The sequence below is a fragment of the Lissotriton vulgaris genome, chromosome 5, assembly GCF_964263255.1.
Source record: "Lissotriton vulgaris chromosome 5, aLisVul1.2, whole genome shotgun sequence".
Classification (NCBI taxonomy): Eukaryota; Metazoa; Chordata; class Amphibia; order Caudata; family Salamandridae; genus Lissotriton; species Lissotriton vulgaris.
In genome coordinates, this window is record NC_141693.1 from 868362441 (window position 1) to 868388837 (window position 26397).

Consider the following 26397-nt stretch of genomic DNA (forward strand, 5'->3'; position numbering starts at 1 on the left):
GACAGGCAAGTCTTGTGCTTTGCATGAGACTTCACCCGAGGCTACAAAAGCCCACCATGATGAAGGGCATTAGGCACTGTCAGGGGCTACAAACACTACGCATATAACAAGCATTAGGCATGGCCTGAGGCTGCAATGCTACATCCTGTGTCATGCACAAGCATTCCCTGGAGATGAAAACACTCTTACCCACATGGTGCACGTTCGGCATTATCTGACACCATGCTATTCCAGACTCACGGTAGACGTATGAATTTACCCTTGATGTACATGATATACCATTAGAAGCACCATTATATCATCATCAATATGTACATTAAGTATCATCTGAAGCTACAAAACCCCACACTTGTGGCAACCACCATATGGTGCAAGTCAGACTTTGTTTAAGGTTGGAACAGTGAACCCTCAAGGTATGTACGAGACACCATCTCATGTTACAACAACGATCCCTCTGAACCATCTGAGGCTACAGTATTCGTACCAGATGCAGTGGGGTAGAGGGTGACAAGACATGCAGGTGGTGGGCACTATTAGATGGCCTGGTTGATGAAAGACACTCTTTGTTCCCTGGTGTGTTGCTGGAGCTCTTTAAGTGCAATAAGCGGTCCCAGGGATACAACTTGATGTGTGCACATGAGGTTAGGTGCAGGCGAGCCTGAATGGAGAAGGGAGGGCCAGACAGGCCGCAGCGCATCAGGCATTTGCCCGGGAGGCTAGGAGGCTGGGGGGCGGTTTTGGAGCAGTGGGGGCCATTATTGGAGTGGTGGGGCCAGTTTGTTAAGCAGCAGTGCTTCACACTTGCGCCCCCTATCCCAGGAGTGGGGGTAAGGACCGGTCTGACAAAATTGCCAGGGCTGCTTTGGGTTCCCCCGAGGGTGGGGGCCAGGTCCGACAAAATATCCATGGCTGCCTTGGATTCCCAGTCCGGCCCTGGGAGAGGGTGGAAACTGTGGGCAGAAATTTAGGGAAATGATCTGCAGAAGTGGTGATCACACATGGCTCTAGAACCCAGCGCATTCCATAATATCAGTGATGGTAATTCAAGACAATACTGGAACCAGCAAACTTCTAAATAAAACGATCCTGTAATATGCTGACAAACAACAACCATTATTGTAACTACTACTAAAAAGTGTAGCAGTTTCAGTTAGTTGCATACTGGATACTCGGAACACCTTGTAACCTACATGAAAGTTGTACATACACCAACCTGCACATATAGGTACACAACAGTGCAACTGAAACCAGTGGAGAGTAAATCACGGTTTGTGGGAGAAGGTCCTGAGCTCCCACCTCTCAGAGAACTTTTTGAAATGTAGCCTACATGTTTAGGACAATTGCTGCACCTACTTTTTCATGGTGGAATCTTACGTAGCTGCTCGGAAATTTAGGCAGATGCGTCACTGTCAAAGCAGTTTTGAAACCAGGTAGGGTTAAAACACTGGTGGAAACCAGGGTGTTTGCTGGTTAACATTCCCTTGCTGTGACAGTAAGTAGCATGGTTCAGAATGGTATAGAAAATCTTCTCACACATCAGTCAAGGTCCAAAAGTGATTATTAACAAAATAAAAATCAGTTATCGGTGAATTACGGATTTGCTTGACCAAGGGATCCTTCAGCAACTTGGTTCTGGAGCAAACTCAGTAAGCAATGGCACATTTATTCGATTTTACACACACAAGCTTCCAATACAGATCATATGACATTGCAAAACTAAAGGAATGCAAACGTGCCTGAGACCACAAAAAAGGAAGTTGGCTACTTTCAGTTGAAAGAAGAATGTTAACTTTTTCGGCTTAGGAAAGTAATCAATATTTTCTGATCTGCAAACTAAGATAAGAAAGAGAGATTTCAAACATCATAGTTGGGCTCTTCCTTTAGGCATGGTTAGCAAGGGCAAGACATCGTGACTGTAATAGTTAAACGTGCAGGTACATTAAAGCAGTAATGCACTTTTCACAGTTCTATTCTACTCGCACTAATTATTGCAACACTTAAGATACGCCAATGATCATTAAAAGGATGACTTCCATTTCCGTCAGATCAAAACATCCCAAAGACTCTAACTCTGATTTCAAATCCTAATCACCATTTGAAAATGTTCAGTGGATACGATGGAAAAGTGTCCCTGCTTCTCATGTGCTTAATAAGGAAGGCAATATTGACCCAGACAATGATGTATATTAGTATGTGTAGAAAGAGACGAGAAACACAATTTCATAGATCTTTAAATACCTTTCAGCTAAGTCCAAATACGCATTCTTCAGTGCCCATCCAATCATGTATTGTGTATAAGGTCTGAACGCTTCGACATAATTGATCAATCTGTTCATATAGGCAAAGAACACAGGGGCATATTACCAAGCAATAGCGATAATTAGAATTAGAATTAGAGTTAGATAATTAGAATTAGAATTAGAATCTGGCAACCAGAACAAAATAAAGATCCATGTTTTGTAAAATGAGAGTTTTATTTAATATTTATCAAATCAGAAATCAGTCCTAAAGCTATGGCAGTTGCATCTATTAATTCCTTTAATACCTTTGTCCATGTATTGGATTTTTATAGAGGGATTGTTTCATTCTGGTGGGGAATAGCATGGCAAAGACGCAAGCAGTCTCAGAGATTTCTCAGTGTTTCTTACGGAGAGGAAGAAGTTTAACTTGTGTGCGTTTCTTTTTGCAGTGTACCACATAGGCGGGGTAACAGGAACTTGAACAGTCATTTGCTAACCCTTCAGAGCCCTGGTTAAAACACCCAAAGAAGTCCCTACCTGACCCATAATGGAAGTACAAAGAAGTATGGGGAGAGTAAGTAAGGTGACATATTCTTGAATTTGAACAAAAATGTGCATTTCACAAGAGAACATCTCCCATAATGCCTTCTGTCTGTAATAGGTGTCCCTCATCCAGAAACAAAGCATATAAATAGTCTTGGGAGCAAAGCCATGCCTATCAATGGATATGGATGGTCCCCTCCACAATCTTCATCTCTGGTGCCTTTCCGGACAGCTTTCATGCTCTCCCAACAGAGTGAGTTAAAAGAAAATATGTTCCTACAGTCTCTGGCAGTGTTCTCAGGCTGGGGGAGTGAAAGGTAGACTGGTTAGTGGCTTCACAAACAGATTCTCTTCAGACTCACTCCATCACAGTGAGGGTAGGTTATGAAGAACTTAGGACTGAGAAACCGAAACCTTAGTAAGAGGTCTTCTGCTTTCATAGGTCCCCTCAGAAGGTCCCAGAACCAGGTTCAGAAAGCTTCCGAAATTTCTTTCCCTTCCCTTGGTAACTTAAAAGTCAGACACTGCCTAAACGTGAATGAAACATTAATTGCATTAACTGCATAAATGTTGTAAATCTGTGGCAGGGCCTACCCCTTTCATTTATCAGTAATGGCACACCTGCACCTAACTTTAAGAAGCATTGGAGGCATACGCCTTGTCCTCTGACAAGAACCAACAGTAGGCTTTCATTGCCTGAAAAGGCCTATATTTTTCCCTAGCCTGGTTGAAGCCTATGGATCAAATAGAGCTAAATCTATCTTCCTCTCTTGTGTAGACGTTACCAGGGTGGTACTGATATCTTGAATATGCACAGAAAAACCCAAGAGGTGGGCAATTCACCAAGGTTCTTGTTATGGTCCTGGGGCCAGGAATTAAAGTGTGGACCTTTGAAAGCTCCAGTATCTCAGGCACTGGTGACCAAGGCTCTAGCTGTTTTTGTTGGAGGGCACAATAGAAGTACATAGAGATGGTGGCATGGGGCGGCAAAGTACGTGTCTTAGCCTGAGGGGTATGCATGATGTCCCTGAATATAACAAGAGCTGGACCATAAGGAAAGTGGCCCAGGGTGCAGCCATGGGTTGTTGGTGTGCCATGCCCAGCTCCCCTGGTGTGACAGAGTGAATGCACTAGTCCGCTACTGTCACAGGAATTTGGTTAAGCTGATGGTCTAGTGCAGCCATGCCTAAATATGGCTGAACCATCACAAATGAGCAGAGAGTCAAGTGGGCAGTGGTTATGGGGCTGCAAGAAGACATGGCATCCTCTTGTCCTTTTGCAAACAGGAAATCCCCCTTTAAAGGGTACACATACATACATGATTTCATCTTTCTTGTGGCTTATCCTCTTCTGAGCTCTTGCTTGTCTATATTGCTTGATTTTAATGCTCTAGACTGAACTTTAATAAAGAAGACTCTTCATTTTTAACAGAATGACCTTCCTTTTATTCAGACATGTTTACTAATATTCTTGTGTGAAAGAAAAGAAAACAAAAAGCAACTGTGTGTGCTTTAAAGAAAAAAGACGAAAGGACATTAGAGATGTATAGCCTGACACCGCATTGGTGACTTTTAAAAGCCAAAATCTTGTTGTCAACTAATTAAGAGGCTAAGGCATCTGATAATTTGGTCTGAAAATCTAATGCTGTGCTTTGTTGGATGCTTCAGACATGAAAAAGTGGTTGTGTAACTAAGGGGATTAATGTAACTACTCCTCAATTGCTGGGGGCATATGATTTTTCATGCAGTTACTTGTTATATTAACTGTCCCAATGGTATTATTGTTTTGCTCCGCTTGTACCTGCTTTAGGGTATTTTAATTTGTAATTTGTAGTATAGGTCTGTCAGAAACTGGTCTTTATTTGGGAAGGGTGATCTCTACTAACTTAAAAAACACATTCTGGTAGGTCAAAACACAGTTCTGAGGGAATCTCTGCTCAACCCCTGGTAGCTATGGCAGGAGTAGCAGATATTCCCTAGAGAAGTGCATGTGAACTTCAAGCAGCACCAACAATTTTAAAGTTGAGAAAACAGCACACTAAAAACAAGTTAGAAAAATAAAGACAAATGTAACAAGCAAAACAGAAAAAAATAAATTGAATAGAATAAGTGGACCAGAGACATGAATTGATAAATGTCTATACCAGGCCAGCTGGCTCTGTGGACTTATGCATCGACTCTAGAAGACTGTGTTTGACCATGTGGGTCCACTTAGCTTGTCATCCTTTTGAAGTTAATAAAATGAGTACTGCTGAGTAAGGTCAGACTAGGACAGAAAATAGTCACAGGAAAAAAAATAAAAGTGCCCCCATTATCGAATCCAATAGCTAAAAGATTGGCCCACATTGTACCCTATCTGCCAAATCTGCTGTCCCATTCTCTTTTGAGTAAGGCGGACCATCAGTTTTCTGAAGGTGTGCCCATGCTGGCTCCACCAGAAAACGAACACCCAGTCTCGAAGGAGTTAGGGCAGTTGGAGTAAGGGCATCAGATCGCCTGCCCTAATTAGAGCAGACAGTCTGATGCACACAAACAGGTAAACCCTGGCAGACACTAAGCATGAGCGAATTTTGCGGATCTCGCGTTCGCGAATTTTGCGGATTTGCGGATTCGCAATCCGCAAAATCCGCGAATTCCCGCGAATTTGCGGATTTTTTTTTTTTGTGTTCGCCCGTGTTTCTGCCAGTTCGCGAGGGTTTTTACAATTTCGCAATTTGCGAACTTACCTGTCGGGTCGCAAGTTTTGCGAACTTGTTGTTTCTACGTGTCCAGCCTGTTTGGGACACTCTTCTTCATCACTGCCACTCTCTGTCACCACTGCCACTCTCTGACTACTCATGCCACCCTCTGGCCCACCCATGCCACCCTCTGTTTCATCACCACACCCTCTGGTTGTCCAGTGTACATTATTTTCGGCAAAGCAAAGCACACCTTCCCTGCCTCAAGTGACCTGAATTAATTTGGGGCTGATTAATGTGTCACAGAATATTTTTTTAGCTGGCACCTGCTTCCTTAGTGCGCCCTGATTAGTGATCTTTTGCACTTGCTAAGTGCTTTCATTGTTGCAAAATTAGTTACAACACCTGCCCTGCCCCAACTGACAATAATGAATTAGGGGCTGATTAATGGATTTTAACTTCCAGCCTGGCTCCTGCTTGTCTCCCTTAGCTGTAATTCAGGACCTTTGTGGCATATGTGTAACTATTCTGAGGTTCAGAGCAGGGTCACATAATAGTTTCAACTGGCAACTGAACTCTGGAGGGGCCCCTCAGGAAGCACTACAGGAAATGGCTACTAATGATGTGCCTGAACTTTTGAACCTGGTAAGTAGTTACTTTCAGTTTTGCTAAGATCGTATTTCTGCAATTTTGCACTTATTCGCGGGGCGCGAACTCACGCGAACAGTGCGAGCAGTGCGAGCAAAATCCGCTGCTCGCGGATTTGCGGATTTTGCGGGAAATTTGCAAATCTCGCGGATTGCGGATTTCCCGAAAATCCGCAAAATCCGCGAGCGGAACGGATTTTCCGCCCATGCCTAGCAGACACAAACAAGAAAAATCACATTGGCGTCTACACCCAGGGAGGACACTCTCATGCTATGGGGGCTATTAGTGGCTTTTGTTTTTTCAGAAACATACTACCACTTTGGGAGTTTATTTCTGAAAAACAAAACACTTTTGGTGTTTAGTTGCCTAAATGACTGCTTCTGTGCATTAAACTTTCTGTGCACTCAGACAAGTCACCATTGTGATGTCTCCTCTGAAGGTACAAAGATCACCACAAAGCCAGTGGTGATCTCGCAATTTGATGGGTGGTAGTCTGGCCAGAGTGGATGAGGAGATGACCTTTAACAGCTAATGGAAACCGGGCCACCAGCCAGGGTCTAAATCATGCCCTTTATTTTGTGATTGAAGTCAACATTGTACAACGGGGCAACGTACAAGGCTGGATTGGACCAGGGCCCCTTGGCGTTTGATGCATCCTTAACAAGATCCATTTGCCCCCATTGCTTTTGGTGCCAAAATCTCCAAGCGGGACAAAGTAGGTTTTCCTAGTCAGCAAGGTTGCACTTAGGCCCTTTTTTGGTTCTCAGAATCCTCCAATGGAGCAAGCCTGGAAACCTTGGCTGGACAGGGCTCTACGAGGCCACATGCCTTTACTGCAAATTCCTTTTGAACCTGTTTTTAGAGTAGCGAAAAACTCCAAGAGGGACAAACCTAAATTTCTTGACCATCTTGGGTGCAACTGCCATGGGCAAGCCCCAACACCTGGGCCCTATCTGCCCACTTTTTTCCAACTACTGGTAAAGGATTTTATGTTCAGTTCTTCAACACCTAGCTTTTCAGGGAATGCGTTTCGGCACTGGTTCTCTCTCCAGAAAAGGTCTCCTGCAGGGTTGCATCCTCTGTGGTCAGCTGGGCCCTCTTGGAGCCAGGAGTGCTTCTGCCTTTTGTGTCCTTGAAGCTGGCGGTCCTTTTAATAACTATTTGTACATAATACCAAATCTTTGTTTTTACTTTGGGGCAATTTCTGTTTTATAATTAAACTTAAAAAATAAGGTTAATTTAATATATTCAAAATAAGGTTTATATTAAAATTAAGTTATTGATGCTATAACTTTTTTGGTTTTATGCCTGATTCAAAATAAATAAGTAAAACTAATTTGCATTAATATTTAACATAAAAATAGGTTAAATATTTTTTTAAGTTTATTAAAGTTCTTCTAACTTTTCCCGATACTTCACCATAGGGAGATCTCCGTCAGTGGGACAGAGATCTACCCTTGGTAAAGTATAGGAAAAATGTAAAAAGTTCATTAAACTTGAAAAGAAATTGTAAAACTATTTTTATGTTAAATCCCTCACGACTGCGTCCTTGTTTTGTGTCAGAGGAGTCTGTCATTTCCATTGTAACCAAGCTGTTTTCCGTTCTATCTTGTCCTGAATGTGCATGTTTTCTCTGTAATAGATTTTTGCGCCTTAGTGGCTTAAGCAACCTATCTGTGAAAGTCCATGCTTATGCATTGTTTGTCTCTTAGCTTGTAAAAATAGCAATTAGGAGGAGAGAAAATGTCGAAGGGGAAAAATTGTTGATTACTGGCTGGTAATCATCAATACAAGTCTGATCTCCTTCATCACATACCTTCCCGTCCCTTCTTCTGGTATCTTGCATCAACATCCTTATTGCGTGAGCTTGAATATTAGGGCGGACAGAATGCCTGTGAAATTTATAAATGACCGCCAAGCAGGCGAACATTAATATTGCATTGGCAGGAATCTCCCTTAATGCATATTGGTGATTGCTGCAGGGCTGCATCTGGAAGGACGAACCCTGCACCAAACACTTTTTTTTCTTTTCAAACAGAAAATAAAAAAAGTAATGCTCCCCTCACCATTGAACTCCTCTCCCATGGCGAGAGGAGATTTATTTGATTTTTACTGGCCTTCACCAACAGGGTTTGCCTGGTGGTGAGGGACAGTGAAAAAAATGTCTGACCATTCTGATTGGATCGGCGGACATCCAGCCATTTCTCCTACAGCCCTTACTCTGTCACCACCATAGCAAGCCTAAGGTCCACAACCAATCAAATCGTGTGAGTGGACCATTATCCTGGCGGTGTGTATACTCCATCTCCATTGTGATGTTGTATACATACCGCCAACATATAAATCAGGCCCTAAGTCAGAAGGTAAAATCTTTGACCAGGACGAACCGGGTTGGTGCATTCAACCGGCGCTCCATCACAGCCAGCCACAAAATGCTCTTAAGGCCTGTCTACCTCGACCATTGACTATCATTGGCACTTTTGTGCGTCTTAGTGCTACCCCTACTTAAAACTTTCAAAATTGATATTCCGAGTTCCCCTTATTTGAATGTTGTCATTTTAGTGTAATTTTGAGCATTACTTTTTGCTCTAGCTTTTGTAAATCGGTTTGGGATTTTTATTGTTTTGCATTTTGACTTTATTACTGCTTTGGTACTGCATAAATACTTTACACATTGCCCCTAATAAAATCTATCTGCTCTGTGCCATAGCAACCAGTGGGAGGCGCTCAGGTGAGTGTAAGGTTTCATCCTAACAAGGGTTGCGATTATTCCTTGAGGTGGGTAGTAACCCACTTCAATTATTGATCCAACTTCTTGCAGAATGTCTACAGAAAGCACCGTTTGTGTTCCACTGTAGAGACTTTTTTTAAATGCTTTAGTGAGAATTCAAAATGCTAGCCAGACCTCTTGGCTTTAGCAATGCTTGGTAACTTTGCTCGGTCGTTCGTAAAACTGTAATATTGAGGGGGGAACGCCTGACACAGATCTCAATACATTTTACAGGTGCCTGAGATCAGTGAAGAAACTTGAACTGCAGTTGAAAATGTCCAAGTAAGAACTTGGCGCCTTCGCCTTCATCAAGCGCTCCAGGCCTTCTCGAATTCCCAGGCCAAGGAGCCCGGTTCCTTCAAGCTCTCATCAGATAAGTGATTGAGTGACTTCCAGATAATTAGACAATATGCCAGGCAGGTCTCAGAAAGGGCCCGGGGACAATTGATCACTGCTACAATTTAAATGACTTAATGGAAATATATGCTGCATGCGGGGACCTAGGGTTGTACATCTAATTTATAGATATAGCAGTGCCGGTCGTCGCCATAAAGGGGAATTTATTATGGGGCATTATTTGAAAGGTGGATGCCTGAGCCCTGGCAGGAAAGTTATAACACACAGGCACGGCCGCCTGCGACGGCTCATGTCCCCTAAGGTTTAAGAAACTGCATTTCACAATGCGTTGCAGGTCTTAACTGTAAAGGCAGTGCACAGATTGGTATAATAAATGTTTAACCAAGACCATTCGACGTTCATAAAAAATGAAAAAAGTAGAACTGGCAAACTCTTTTCTTTGTAAAAGGAGGTTCACCCTTTTATTTGCAATGAATGTAGAAATATTGGCAGTCAAGCCAATAGGTCTGTCTTACATTTTCTTTTGTAAGCCAGGTATATATCTTTGGTAAAACTGCCAAGTGTGCTGAATAGCACATTTTGCCGACTCCTGTAAGAAAATTTAACTTTCTTTGGCCCATATTTATCAGCGACACGCTTGAGCCACGCAAGGGGGCACAAGGGCAACGCAAAACCTAGATGAGATTTTCAGAGTCACGCTAGCCATGGTGCAAGGGTGCCTGCATTGCTGGTTGGCAGCAGTTTGTGCAGCAGGGCAGGCGGTGAGCAGGAATGCACTGTATAGGGCATATCTAGACGCCCCTTGCGTCATCTTTACGACACTGTTGTGTCACTTCTGTAATGCAGCGGCGTGTTAAACATTGCACCACTATGCGACTATTTACAAAGTGACGCATCTACTAAGATGCGTCACGTTGTAAAGCCCTGCGCTACATTATACATGCGTCAGGTATAATGTATGCAGGATGGGCGTTCATTCGCAAGGAAGCCCCGTAAAAGTGACGCAGCGAAATCTACAAGATTTTATTGAGTCACTTTTACGTCAATGCTGCATCAAAACCTTAGCAGGCGTAAGGAGTGACTCAGCATTGCAAGTTAAGATGCCCCTGAGCAGTGCTGGAGTTGCATTGTGCTAGCGGCATGACTTCAGATCTGCGTCACCTATACGCTGACAGATGCGTCACACATCTGTCTCTCCTTTCAACACGATGCGCCGCATTGTAAATACAAAACTAAACAAATGCAAAAGCTGAGACTGACTATTCCTAGAAGTTGTTAAATAATTTCATGAGTTCAAACATGAAAATCCGCTTTATAGATTGCACCTTAGTCATAAGCAAACTATTCAAATTTCATTTATTTTTTCAAAAGATAGCGTACTTTGTTGTGCATTTAAATACCAAACGAACATAGACACTACAATGAGACAAAATCTACATACATTGTGAGATATTTACAAACACTTTAACAATATGTATCACACACACTTGGCCAATTTCACAACCATATCACATTCAAACAGACATCCATCCCAAAAACAATATAAATAGCGAAACGGTCCCTTTCTCACATTGATTAAAGTAAGAATTTTCACACAATTAAAGCGACAAAACAGTCTTCTAATTTGAATTACTACAGTTTTTAAATTGAAAGAGGAACAAAGGTTTTCTTTATATCTAATGTCAGCTTCTGAGTGACCAGGGACCTGGTCGGTCGACACGTTTCGAACCCCGATTGTTTGAGGGTTCTCCTCAGGACCAAAAAACTATCTACAAGAATAAACAACAAAAGAATATGTTTTAGGCTAACTATGCTTGAGCAAGACATTAAGCCTTTGTTTAACACACAAACACCCTGTCCGTCGCTTCCCTACCTTTTAGTTCTACAGAAACTTGTTGGGATTCATCTCTGAAACACTTCAAAAGTCACACCTCAAACAAAGTAACTGAAAGGAGGAGAGTAGATAGTATTTAAGAAATGCCCAACAGCGTATATCAAAGCAATGTAACACCAATATGCTACCCACTCCGTTCCGGAGGCTCACCGTGTGTGCCACGGGTTTTTCTTTTCAATGTCTAACTCGCCGACTACGGTCTGATGTCTTCCGTGTTTATTCTTTCACAGACACCAAGAAGTTGTTCGACTCCTGCAAGTAAAACGAATGTCCTATTTAGTGGCAGCACCTCTTAAATGCCTTAAACTTCTGAGCTAGCTAGCTACCATTGTGGAGGCTTACCCACTAACGTTGGATTCAGTAGTTTGGGGTTGTAAGCCGTATCCCCTGTTGCTCATGCAGGGCTTCTGTTGACCTGTAAAGTGAAGCGCACCGGGTATTAGTCCTCTATACTGTTTGGGACCGCTCCTTTGCGACCCCGGGTAGAATATCTTACCGAGGATTCAGTAATCACTATCTTAGTCGTAGCGGCGATTCCGTTCCTGCCATTCGGGTGCCGGAGTCTGTTAGGACGCAAGCTATTACTTCCTGGAAAGTCACGTGCTTACCGCTAAGGGGTATGGGGAATGTAGTTTAAGGGCAAAGTCGATTTCCGGGTGTCTGTAGCTTCCAACCTGCTTGCAATTTGGAGGCAATGGACCGCTCCCAGGGCAACTTCTCAAAGCTATTCTGGGGTCCATGTCTAAAAAAAGACGAAAAGCCACTAAAACAGAACACCCTTGTTGTGCATCAGCCACAGATGCAGGGTAAAATATGAGTTCCTAGCAGATATATGTTCACAAGGGATTAAATATTTCCGAGTACTCATTTAGGCCATTGGTGGCAGTATTAAATTTCATAATGAGGAGAGCCTCTCTTTGACTAAGACGTGCCTCAAGGTTTCCTCCACAGGGGTCTTTCTCAATTTTGGAGAGGACAGTCCATCTCAGTTCCTCTTCTTTGTGGTTTTTGACAATCCAATGATTTACTAACAGCGCATTCTCAACTCGTCTCTTTAATCGAGATTTGTGTTGGGGGATGCGTTGTCTAATCTCCTGGGTCGTTTTGCCAATGTACAAGCTGGGGCATGGACACATCACCCCATAAATACGCTGTTGGGCATTTCTTAAATACTATCTACTCTCCTCCTTTCAGTTACTTTGTTTGAGGTGTGACTTTTGAAGTGTTTCAGAGATGAATCCCAACAAGTTTCTGTAGAACTAAAAGGTAGGGAAGCGACGGACAGGGTGTTTGTGTGTTAAACAAAGGCTTAATTTCTTGCTCAAGCATAGTTAGCCTAAAACATATTCTTTTGTTGTTTATTCTTGTAGATAGCTTTTTGGTCCTGAGGAGAACCCTCAAACAATCGGGGTTCGAAACGTGTCGACCGACCAGGTCCCTGGTCACTCAGAAGCTGACATTAGATGTAAAGAAAACCTTTGTTCCTCTTTCAGTTTAAAAACTGTAGTAATTCAAATTAGAAGACTGTTTTGTCGCTTTAATTGTGTGAAAATTCTTACTTTAATCAATGTGAGAAAGGGACCGTTTCGCTATTTATATTGTTTTTGGGATGGATGTCTGTTTGAATGTGATATGGTTGTGAAATTGGCCAAGTGTGTGTGATACATATTGTTAAAGTGTTTGTAAATATCTCACAATGTATGTAGATTTTGTCTCATTGTAGTGTCTATGTTCGTTTGGTATTTAAATGCACAACAAAGTACGCTATCTTTTGAAAAAATAAATAAAATTTGAATAGTTTGCTTATGACTAAGGTGCAATCTATAAAGCGGATTTTCATGTTTGAACTCATGAAATGATGTAACAAATTCTAGGAATAGTCAGTCTCAGCATTGGCATTTGTTTCGTTTTGTTTCTTCATGGCTCAGCCTTGCTGAGTGAGAGCCAAGACCCATCACTGTTATTAGGCATTGTAAAAACGGCACATCTATGGTAGCACAAGAGTTCCAAACATCATTCAAAATAACTGGTGCATCTCTTCTGATCTGCCGGGATGCGCCAGTTATTGTAAATCTGCCCCTATACATTTAATACGGTGCATTCCTGCCCTCTCCATTTTATGCAATACTGCGCACCTTGCTGCGCTGCATGAAATGTTGATAAATATAGCCCTTAGTCTATCTCCGGCTTTGCTCTTTCATTACTCTCACTCCCTTAATTCTTTTCTGGGATTTTCTTTAAATCGGTAACTAATTTTGATCTATTCAGCAAATCTCAAATTATTAAAGTCATTCTTGATCTCTGATTGCTATAGTTAAGAGGGCTTATGATATTTTACTGCTCATTGTTTAACAATCAACATTTGCGAATTTCCGGTTCACTTTAAGAATGGTTTATGTTTATTTGCCTGTTTGTGCTTCCAAGGTTAAACCTATAGCTGTGCTGGCAGTGCTTAATTTATAAGAGAAAGAGCGCTGGTACCCTAACCTATGCACAGAATCACGCGGCGTGGGGAATTAAGCTTCAGCGCACCGAATACCAACGCTACTAATCTTAAATCCACCTCATGCCTCTTAAATCCTCTAACAGCCACTCCATATTCCCTTTAATTCACTCTTGAAGGTTGTGCTTTCTCCCTTTGTGACACATTTTCCCTCTTTCTCTTCATCGGTCTTTCCGATTTGCATGTTTTCCCCTCTCTTGCTTTCAAGAAATTTCTGAAGTAGAAGCAAAGGTGCAGGTCCCCAATAATAAGTGCTGGTGGCCCCAGCCCCACCTGCAACCACTGGTTGAAATTAAGCATTGTGTGCTTGTCCTTTTGCAATGTACTGCTTTTCATCAGAAACTGAACCCTGTCAAACTTAAAGCCTAAGCATGAGAGCACCATGCTTTTACACTTCCCCAAACCCTTGACAAAATATGCCTACACCTCTGTGCCCTTTCTTCCCATCTACAGGATAAAAGGGAAAGAAACTAAATGAAACACCACACGTTTTCGTTCGACTCATATATTTTTGTCCTTCATGGGTCTCATAGCCTTTGCCTCAAATTATAAGTTTAGTCATAATTCCCGAAGGGGTCAGAAATTGGATTTCCCGCCCAAAACTGGTATTGTGAGGCATACAGGAATTTCACATGCAGCGTTACTGCATGCAACATTAATGTGGGTAATACTGGGGACAACCTCACTAGATTAGACTTGGTTCCATTTGTACCCACAAAAGGCATGGGATTTAGGAATAACAGACTGAAATTAGTACCGTAACACCAATTTCTAACATTATTTCTGATTCCAAATCAGATCTATGTGGGATCACTTATGATCTTGTGGTAATTCTACATTCCGGAATTTTAGAACAGTAGACTATGCATAGTTATTGTCCACGTGCAGTAAAGTGAAGCCCACCAAGTTGAGACATACTTCAGTTGGAGGCCAGACCCTTATGCCTCAGGAGTAGATGCCTTTCTCCAGTCTTGGGAAGGGATCAAGGCTTACGCCTTTCCCCCCTTCTCAATGATTCAGAGACTATTGTGGAAGGTCAGACTCGAGTCTTGCTCCATCATTCTGATAGCTCCTTTTTGGAAATCCCTGGTTTGGTTTCTCGGGGTGATGGAGTTAGCGATGGACTTTCCTCTGCTGATTCCATAATCCTTAGGCCTACTCCAGGGTCCAGACGGAGAAGAACACCCTTTAGCCTTAGAAGGGAAGATGAGCCTTCTTGCCTGGAGGATATCATGAATTCAGGGAGATATTCTGACCTTTCGAGAGAAGCTAAAATCTTATTGGAAGATTCATGGGCGCCAAGTACAAGGAAAAAATACAAGGGCATTTGGAGAAAATGGTCTTGTTGGTGCCTGGAAAGGGATTTGGATCCTGTACTGTGTCCTCTTCAACAGGTAGCTAACTATCTTGCTCATCTCTTCGATTTAAGTCTTTCCTTTAGAACCATCAATTGCTACAGATCAGCAATTTCTTCAGGCCATACTCTCATTAATAATTTTGCAATTGGTAGCAATTCCCTTATCAAAAGAGTTATGAAGGGTATTAGACTAAGAAGACCTCCCAAGGCCTGTTACCAATCCCTTTGGGATGTTAACCTTATTTTTAATCTCTTCCTTTCTTGGCCTGGCAATGACTCACTCTCCCTTAAAAGAATCTCAATGAAACTGGTGACACTCTTGTGCCTGATTTCCTTTAGAAGGGTATCCGACATTAGAGAACTAGAAATTTCTCATAGATTTTACTCATGCGAAGGCGTCCATTTCGACATCTGGAAAAGAACGAAAACAATGTCTGAGTCCATCTTTTATCCTACCTTTCATGAATGTGAAAAACTATGTGTTGTGAATTGTATGAAATGCTATGAAAATAAGGTTTCAGCTTTTAGACCTGTTGGTTGTGATCAACTTCTTTTTCATATGTCAGACCTTTTCGACCTGTTTCCTCAGCGACCCAAGCCAGATGGATCCGCTTGATTATGCATGAGGCTGGAGTGGACCTCTCTAGATTTGGAGCTCGCTCTTCTAGAGGTGCAATGGCTAGCAAAGTATTTTGGGCAGGAGGTTCTCTTCCCGAAATACTTAAAGCAGCAGATTGGTCTAACGCAAGTACTTTTTCTAAGTTTTACTTGAGACCAATAGAGCATATTAGCAGTGTAGCCGTACATGGCTTTAAACATGCATAATGGTAGCCTCCTGTCATGTAATGAAATGACGATTCTCCAATTATTATGCAGAGAGAATCTTGATTTCAATAAAGACAAGGAGAGGCTAACATTATCCCACCCTCCTCTCCCTGAGAGGTTTGAGGTTGGTAGTGTTCATGCTTTAATGTTTTTCTATTATTATACATTACTGTACATTACTTTTAATGGTCCTCATGCATTCACTGTACAGTGACTTTTTCTTCTCAGATACCAATGTTAAAGACTACATGGATTTACTGGAATTTTCAAGTTGTTTATCTGTCATCGCAACCCACGAGGAAGATGGGAGTCTGCACAAACTACTTTTCTATGGCGTATGCTGTTTCTAATCGGGCACCTCTTTTATGCTATTGCAAATTTCTGTAGAATCCTTTTTTACAATACGAGAAACCACCTATGGGGGACCTGGGCAGCAGTTGAGATCCAGATCTCTGGCTCTTTAGAGGAGGGTAAGATCTGCATCCCTGGCAGCTAGGTTTTTACTCCTGCATGGGCACTGAGACCCGGCTGCCTCTGGTTATTGAAGATCTTAGTGCCATAGTGGATGAGCGAGGTGTGGCGATCTTGCTGCTATTGGATCTGATCACTGTACCTGTTATGGTTGAAAAACCTTGATGAGAGGACCCCGAAAAAGGTGTATCTATGGGAATGTACTTGCTTTGTCTGCGTTCTTTCTTCAGTGTTATTCTCAATCTTTCTCAATCAGTGCCTCCCCCCTTCCGTTCTGAGATCTTACCAAGTCACTGCAGTGTTCCTCGAGACTCTTCTCTGTCTCACGTGCTTTTTCAAAATTTAGGTTGGAACTTTGGCTCAGTTCATAATCCAAAGCCATTCTCACTGTTGCCGGAGTATGAATTTTATGAATTTTCTGAAGTTGAACAAAACAACCCAGAACTTCTTTTGATGGGCAGCAAGAAACAGCAATGGTGTAGATAACCGAGTGCTCCCTTAAGCGGATCCTCCCCTTTATCTGAACTTAATGCCAGATCCTTGGGTGTGCTACTGGATGAATACTATTCTGTCCCTGCCCAGAGCAAGGGTTGTCGTGAGTAGAATGGAGTCATGGGTACCTGGTTGGGCTGTGGAAGCCATGCTGCTCCGAAAGCAGCCCCCTAGCCTGCAGCCAACCTGGGAAATGCCAGAGTGACAGAACAGTCTTTCTGGCTCTGACCATTCCACTCTTTGCACTCGAACAGCGTGCTTTTGCTTGAGGTACCACGTATACATCCAGCACGTTCATGGGTGAACACTACCTTAGATTCCAGAAACTCAAGTTGCGGAATGGCCTGACACTTCAAATTCATTCCTTTCAGGATCGTCTGGCTTTTGGGAAGTTGTTTAAAACTTTATCTCTTTATGTCTGGGGTGTATTTCTTTTACTTTTTAGACGTGAAAGATTATGTTGTAGGATCAGTTCATTTAGTGCCAGGATATCTCTTGGCATAAACTTGAGCTCTATAATTGATAAATCAAATCTAATTAAGGTTCGGGAGGAGGGAGCAGAGCATAGTCTCAACAGTAAGAGCAACAAACAGTGCAAAGTGGAGGACAAAGGGCGGAGAAATGCAAAGTTAAGTACCGAGCAGCAAAGGGGTGTGGAGCTGTCCTGGGTGAGGGATGGGCCAGTGAGGGGGCCAGGTGTGGAGAGCACTGCAGGGTACAGGAGAGCATCGAGGATCCAGGGAGTCGAGCAGTCTGTGGCCAAACAGAGAGCAGCACAGGATCCAGAAGTCAGTACAAGGTCAGGAAGTAGGGAGCAACATGGTGTCAAAGTGGGGGCGACACGCAGAGGTCCAGAATGATCAGCACTAGATGTGGGAGTAGATCAAGGTCAGTATAGGGAGGGAAGGGTATCAATTCATCGTCTATGAGGAGGATAGTGAAGGGTTTAGGAATGGGGTCCACCACAGGCCCCAATATGGTAACACCACTGGGCCCAGAAGGGAGGGTGCAGGGCACTGAGAAAAGCACAGGATGATGAAAGGACAATGCAAGAACTTAGATTACAGTCTAGAGACAGTGAAGGGTGTCTGGTGAACAGCTCATGGTCTAACCGTCTAAGGGTCCAAGGGGGGCAGCACAGAGCCTAGAGGAGAGGGCTATTCCTTACTAAGCAGTGATGTAATACTTCCTTCCCTGAATAAAATGCACAGTTGAGCATCTGCAGAATAACCTCTTTTCCCTTTCAGGAATGCTACAGTTCGCCCCCTGCAGTGCATGCTTTCTTCCTTCACAAGTCATATACCGATGGAGCTGCAGCAGCACAGCAAGTTCTCCTCTTTCTCAAAACAGGCACAGCATGGCAGCAGTACTGCAAGTTGTACTCCCACTGGCATTGATGTGGTGAAAAAGGGTCTTAGGACACAATCTCATGGCAGGAGAGGCAAGCAGGGTCTGAGCACCTGGTGGGACAGAGGCAGCACATCCTGAGGCCTTATTTTGAAAAGTGCACCGGGGGTATATTAGGCATGTGCACCTTCTTTTTGTGCTACTGTGGCACTTTAGTATTACACAAGGGGCCACAGACGCTAGCACGGCTCCCTTCTATCATCCAACTGGCCACATGTAGTGCTGGCATGATCCCAAGGGCGTATCTGTGCCTGCGCTGCCTTACAGATGTGGGAACAGATGAAAAACAGCCTACAAGAGGCACACTGACAATTCACCATATAGATGTGGTGTACAATTGGTAAGCCCTCTGAAGGCACACATTGGAAGAGGAAAAAGGGCTCGTAGGGACTCCCCCAGAGTTGGCCCTGCAGTCAGTTGCTGTCAATCACTGCACCATTCTGTGGATGGATCACTGTCCCACTTAGAAGTTTAGGCTGGGTTGCAGCCTACACAGTGAAAGGCGGACCAGTGTCTTGAAGCAGCCAATCTGCCTTTCACTAATGCTCTTGCCCCGAGGCACACGCTAGTTCAGATCTGCACTGGGGGCAGTTAATTCATTGTGATAATCCACCCTGACCTGGTCTGTGCCTGACGCACTCAATTAATGGCGCAGCATACACCAGAGCTGTGCTGCCTATTTATACTATGGAAAAACAACAAAAAAGTTGCCAATACTGATATTTTCTTTTGACAACAACTCGTAGATCCACAGACTTTAATCAATGTCACCCAACTCTATTTTTTTGTCAGAAATACTTTTTTATTCAATTTCATAAGAAGGAACACATTTATTTTTTCATTAAAATCTGGATCTCTTTTTTAGGACAACACACGCAAAAACACATTGATTTAACATTGGTGCAATACAAACAATCAATAAATGAGACACTTATTGATAAAACACCTAAATAGCAAATTCATTTGACAACATTCAGACATAGACTAGGACAACATAAAACAAATAACATAGAACAAATCGACATTTATACAATAGACAGTGGCTTGATTACATACATTTTTTGTAGGATATCGCAATTTGATCAACAAACAGTGTGATTTTTTTAGTAAAACGGATTTCTGCACTGAAACGAAATACTAAATGTAACTAATTTTATCAACCAGGCAGAAACCCCAAACAACAATTTGCAGCCACACTTGTTTAGAAAGAAATGGTCGACTAGTTTTGGACCCCACATGTTTCAGATGGGGGTTCTCTTCAGGACCACACACTATTGATAGAGTTCAGCCGATCTCACATTTAACTCAAAAAAAGTCTTCTAATCCTAATTTTAGTGTACAGCAGTCAACGGCATGTGGAGATTGTTTAAATAAAGCTTTTTTTGATTGGTGAAACCTTTCATGTGCGTGTGCAGAGGTTTAAAAGACGCTCTCGTCAATGTCCATTATTTGTGGAATCTTGGCCCATATTAACAAGCTGAAGTATCGCCGCTTTCTCGGCACAATTCGTGGAGAGAGCGGCGATACTTCCAGCGCCCTATTAACAAGGGCATTGCAACGCCTGTCACAAGCCCACTTTGCATGTCAGCGAGAAACATCGCTAACGACATACAAAGTGGGTGGTCCCACGTCCAACCACACGTAAAATGTGGTTGGAGGTGGGAACACCCTATCACCAAGGCAGGCGTTGGGAGGAAAAGACCTGCGATAAACTTGTTTATCGCAGGTCTCCCAATGCCTGCTCTGACCAGGCATTAGGCATTGTTAACATGAGGGTGTGGATCATAAAGCTGAATCCACCCCCCCATATTATCAAGGCACACATTAGCGCGTGAAAACAACGCTTGTTTTCACACGCTAATGCTGACTATCACCGGCTATCGCAGGATTTACTATCGCCTACGTGTTGGGCGTTGATAATATCGCGCTAACACGGCGAAAAAATTCAGCGATAGTGAAATGTGCGATGTGCGTTTTTTAACGCACATCTTGTTAATATGCCCCCTTATTTAAAAGTTTAGCATCCGTCCAGCTTCCCTCTCTGGCTCGCTTTCAAGCTCTTTGCGGTAGCAAGCTAGAGAGGGACGCCGGACGGATGCTAAACTCTGAAATGAGATTCCACAAATAATAAACCCCAACGCACGCGGATGAAAGGTTTCACCTATCAAAAAAAGCTTTGTTTAAACAATCTCCACATGACGTTGACTGCTAGACACTAAAATTAGGATTAGAAGACTTCCTTTGAGTTGAATGTGAGATCGGCTGATTTCTATCAATAGTGTGTGGTCCTGAAGAGAACCCCCATCTGATACACGTGGGGTTCGAAACCCATCGACCATTTCTTTTCAAACAAGTGTGGCTACAAATTTTTGTTTGAGGTTTCTGCATGGTCTATAAAATTAGTTGCATTTAGTATATCCTTTCAGTGCAAAAATCAGTTTTGCTAAAACATTCACACTATTCGTTTATCAAATTGCGATATCCTACAAAAAATATATGTATCAAACCACTGTCTATTTTATAAATGTCGATTTGTTCTATGTTATCTGTTTTATGTTGTCCTAGTCTATGTTCGAATGTTGCCAAATGAATTTGTTATTTTAGTGTTTTGTCAATAGGTTTCTCATTTATTGGTTGTTTGTATTACACCAATGTTAAATCAATGGATTTTTTGCGTGTGTTGTCCTAAAAAAGAGATCCACATTTTAATGAAATAAGAAATGTGTTCCTTCTTATGCAATTGAATAAAAAAGTATTTCTGTTAAAAAGAGAGTCAGGTGACATTGATTAAAGTCTGTGCACCTACGAGTTGTTGTCAAAAGAAAATATCAGTATTGGCAACTTTGTTGTTGTTTTTTGAGATTTGGCACATACTTACTGATTAGAGCCCAACCCGTCATTGTTAGAAAATATTTATAATATGGGACAGGAACAAAATGCAGCAAGGGATGTGGAATTAACATTGAAGACACATCTTCTGGTCCCAGCCTCAATGCAAACTTCAGGATGCAATGCACTTGCAATCCCCGTTTGACTGTTTTGTAGCATAGTAAATGCAGAGTGTTACTGTTATCCAATTTGAAGATACTCTATTATTGAGCTGGAATGATAAAGGTTTCAGTTGGCCATGCCTGGATTCCAACTTCTAACCTGATATGATGCAAAGACATGAGTGCGAGCAGCTCAAATGTCTCCCGGTTCAACAAGCGATCCATCCACATTTTCTCCCGCCATTATTGGTCTTTTTCAGAGGAGAACTCAGAATAGATAGCCCTTTCCCTTCCATTCGGTATGCTAGCACTCAAGTGTGAGTTCTTTTAAGGAGCTGTTGACACCACTGTTCTGTGCAGAGAGAACTCTGTGAACATAACAAAAATAATACTAGTCTTGTAAGTTAGGATCCATGCATGTGCCCTGCTTTAGCTGGCACTCCATGTCAGATTATTGTTTTTATTTGAGCACATGGCAGAGGATCTAGAGTTGGACATTTCCTTCTAGAGCAGGCTCATCTGATGTGTTATTCCCTGGAATTGTTAGGACCCTGGTCTAGGTCACCACTGGAAATGAAGAGGACTCTGAATGTTAGTTTCCAGCGATAATTCCCGCCAAATACTCCACTTCTAGACCCCTTTGATAAATGTATTGCTGGGGGAGCGGCAACTGATGGACGACTGAGTGCAGCCAATGTTGGGGGCAGGTTGTATAACTCCTACAAGCTATAATGTGCTTTAACCCGTGTACAGGTCATGATTCTACGGCCAGCCAGTCACAGGCACACATGTGTGCATGTTACACCTGCACATACACACACTGAAACTTTCTACATATTTCTCCCTACTCTCTATCCAATACTTTCTCTCGCTCATCCCCACACAAGTTTACCTTGCTTCTGATTACCCATAATGCACTACTACTCCTCCACCACCTGTGCTATGAGCATTTTCGAGATGGTACTTTTACTCCCAATGCTCCTCACGCAATCTGGGTCCCTGATCCCTCCCTTCCTCCATTAACACCTTAGCTGCGTGTAAATATCCCTCCCCAGTGCTGAATGGACGTCCAATGGACGTGCGCAGCACTGGGGAGGTAGCGCTTGTGACAACCGTTGGCCGTCAGCAGCGCTTAAGAGGTTAAGCACTTAACATGCAATTGGCATAACATTTAACAAAACTTAACAGAATATAAACAGTCCTTGAAATGGGAGGTGTGGGTACTCACTATCGCAGAATACCTGCTTGCTCCAGAGAAGTGCTGGTAGTCTCCTACTAAACGTGATGCACCTATACTGAGACCTACTGGTACTCTTCCTCTCAAATTAAAGAAGTGCAGGTACACAGTGTCTCAGAGTACCTGCTCCTTTAAAGCACTATATATCACAAAAAAAGCATAAAACAGCATAGCACAGCACACTCAGGGGCAGGCAACTGGTATTTGGTTACTTTTAATTCATATCAGATTCAGAGAGGCAAGAGTGAGTGACGAGGGGGGAGGGAGATCTCTCCACCCCCTCTTCTTCTTTTCCAATGACGGTCGTCCGAGAAAGCTCATTCCCTGAAACAAATATTGTCTCCACATGGGGCAAGATGTGGCTCTCCTTTTTCCTCATCCACCACTTCGTCCTTCTTCACTTTCACTGCAAGCAACAGATCTAGTGAGATCATCAGACATGTGACTGTAGGAGAAGGCTCCTGTTCCAAGTGATTTACTCACTGCAGAGTTCCAAGTGGGCAGCATCTGTAAGGAATAACGGTCCCATGCTGTTTGTTACAAAACAACTGTAGCTGGTTGGTTCACAGTGACTATGATGTACCTCTGTCTTGAAGGGAAAGAAGGGGCGTCTCCTGTGCTGTGAACCAGAGGGAAGGACATAGAGTTAAAGAAGAAACAACACGCCTTCCCACCAGGGTGCCTGATAGAAATGCAAATCTGTGCAAATGGTTACTCAGAATATGTAAAAGCTGCTTTGGAACCAGTATAGGCTTCAACTTTGGAGACACTTGAAACTTTGTGGTAATCTATGGTTGCAATATAATTTTAAAACAATTATATATGTTCACAGTGCTTTCTGCCACATCTGTAACCTCGTAGCACTCTTAATACACATCAACTGCCCAACCAGGATTCAATCCTGTGATTTTCGGATTACATAATAGAGGTTGGCCAGTCACTGAAGGCTCTGACCTAGCTTGAGCCAGGTGACTACCTCCGGCTAAGCTTGGGATCCCTTTGGTCTATTGAGCCCATAACAAGCTGAACTCTCATGTGACTTCTGCCTGCCACCCACACTCTACCCTTATGCGCCAAGAATCAAATGCAAAGCGTACAACTTTGATGTAAAAACCAGAAAGGTAATAGCCATCAAGATGCAGAATTGCTTAATGTGAAACCAGAAAACCTGGGATCAATTTTGGCTTCATGCTAGACCAAAGAATGTGGTTCTAGGCAAAAAAATTATTTAGCTAAACCTCTTTTTCTTCGTAATCACACCAGAGAGCACTTTCAAATACTTGAGCTCGGAAAGTGTGCTGTAATAAAACGTCTTGGGCCCGCTTTACAGAATTAATTTAAGACTCAATCCTAAACTTACTACTATTTTGGTATTCACAGAATTCACTTACTACTTTTGGTATTCACAGAAGTTCGGATTTTGTCTTAAGTTTGTCTTAAGACAAACAAGACAGACTTAAGACAGACTTAAGAAAAACTTAAGACAGACTTAAGACAGACTTAAGACAAAATCCTAACTTAAGTCTGTCTTAAGTTTGTCTTAAGTCTGTCTTAAGTTTGTCTTAAGACAATCTTAAGACAAAATTCTAACTTCTGTGAATACCAAAAGTAGTAAGTTCATTCTGTGAATACCAAAAGTAGTAAGTGCATTCTGTGAATGCCAAAAGTAGTAAGTGCATTCTGTGAATACCAAAATAGTAGTAAGTTTAGGATTGAGTCTTAAGTTCATTCTGTGAATCGGGCCCCTTATGTTTGATTTAATAGACTATAATATTGATATACGGATACCCCACGGCACTCGGAAGTGATTTATATTCTCTATATTTAATCAAAACGTCTCGTTGGACGTTGATTGGGGAGTCCACGCTGTTCTTACACCGAACGGAAACACACGAGGCCTATCATAGCCATTTTTGTCTCACCACACGTCGGAAATTGTTTTATAAAAAATTATCATCTCCACATGTATGGAAAACCCGCATAAAACAGTAAACATGGCGACACACTGGAATATCCTTTGAATTTTGGGTCTACTTCGTATCCATTTACCTTTTGATCAATGTGCTAACTAAAATATTTTCTGGTGTGAAACATACTGGATTGTGTAATGCAGGCATCTTCTTGATATATTGGGAGGATCCTAACATAATATTATAAAATTCTTGGTTACTACTTAAGCCGTTTGATTTTTTTGCAAAACTCTAAGCATTGCTATCGTATCCAATACCCCTTGAAATTGGGGAGAAAGCCTTGAGAAAGTCACTTGACGTGATGAAACACGTGTCGGCTGTTGTCTATCGTGGACCAGGATGAAGAGGACATAACTACTATTCTTAGTCTTATGACCAGTTCCCTAATTATGCTCTCTTTTGGTCTATGTTTCTGAATTTTATTTGAAATTGTATTGTATGTGTGTTTAAAAAAATCTTTTCTGTACCCCTAATCATGCCTACCCGCTCACTTCCACCCACCATCTCAGCTTCACACATTTCTAAACTCTGCCCTAACTCCTGGTCTATCCTCTACTCCTCCCATCTCTCCAAACATGGTAAGAAGAACTTCAAACATAAACTTCTATGTCTCCACCCAGAAACCTTATTTGCTGATCACCATAATAGCCTCAACTCCTCCATTATCACCAACTACATCTTCTTCTTCACCAAACGCGAATCGAAATGGAAAAGCTTATTCCTCTGTCACCTCCCTATCACGAATTCCCGCAATATCCCATATGGTCTGAAACTCTCCACCACTCCCTCCCCTTTCTTTCCGGGTTAAATTGAAATCTCCATCTTCAAATCTGGAAAGATTCTCATACAGGCATCTGAAAATCACCTCCACATCTTTGAATCCTACTTCAGCTTTCCCAATCCCTCACACAAGCCCTCAATCCTTCCATCTCTCCTCCTGAACCCCTAAACCCAACTCCTTCCATCCTAACTCTTGCCCCCCTGTCGCCTCCCTCAGACTTACCCCATCCCTCAGCTCCCCCTTCACCCTCCATCATCTCCCCTACCCCCTATCTCCTCTCCCTAACCTACCCACCCCCTCCTGTACACCCCACATCGCTACAACTACCCAACAACAGCATTTAACATCCCCTGACCCCATCTCCCTTACCAACACTGATTCCCGTAACCCTCTTCCACCTTTATCCCCTTTCACCATCTCACACTCTTCTTCACCCAATCAAGTTGATTTCTCGCAATCTCTACTTACCTCCCTCGCTCTCAACATTATAACTTGTTACGACACCCTTGTCTCCCTGTCCCCTAATGTCTCCCAACCCTTTAATGTCTCCTAGTCCTACAATGTACACGTCCCCCTTTCGTCCCCCTCCACCCATGACTCTCCCACACACCTATTGACTCCTCCAAACTGCCAAACTCCCTTGATGCCCCCCACGCCTACTCAGGCTACCTCTTTAACCCTGAATTCCCTATGCTCGGAAACATGCTCCCCTCCTGTTGATCTCCTCCTGAACTATCCCCCCCTTTCCTCCACCCCATACAATGCCCCAGTGATGCCCCCTGCCTTCCCCAATTACCCCCTTATATCCCCCATTCTATTAACTTTCTCTCATCTATTCTCCTCCCTCCCTCTTACTCCCACTCCACCTCACCCTCTGCTGCACCTCATACTCTCCACTCTCAATTAACCATCCCAGTCACCTCCCCTAAAGCCCCCCACATCCCCCACCGACACCACCGTCACACACTCCTTCATTCGGCCTAACATCCCACAATACACCAGATATGCCAACCCCTACTGTCTCTCCACCTCATTCTTCTTTATGTTCTCCTAAATTGAATGCCACTCGCAAACCTGCATCCTGCATACCCCCTACCCCCAAAAATTATACTCCCTCCCATTTCAATTCCCCCCTCATCCCTCCTCCAGGATTTTCCCCCGTTCCCCCCTGAACATCCCACCCCTCGATAACCCTTACCTTAACAACCTCCCCATAACTACTGATACACTTTTCC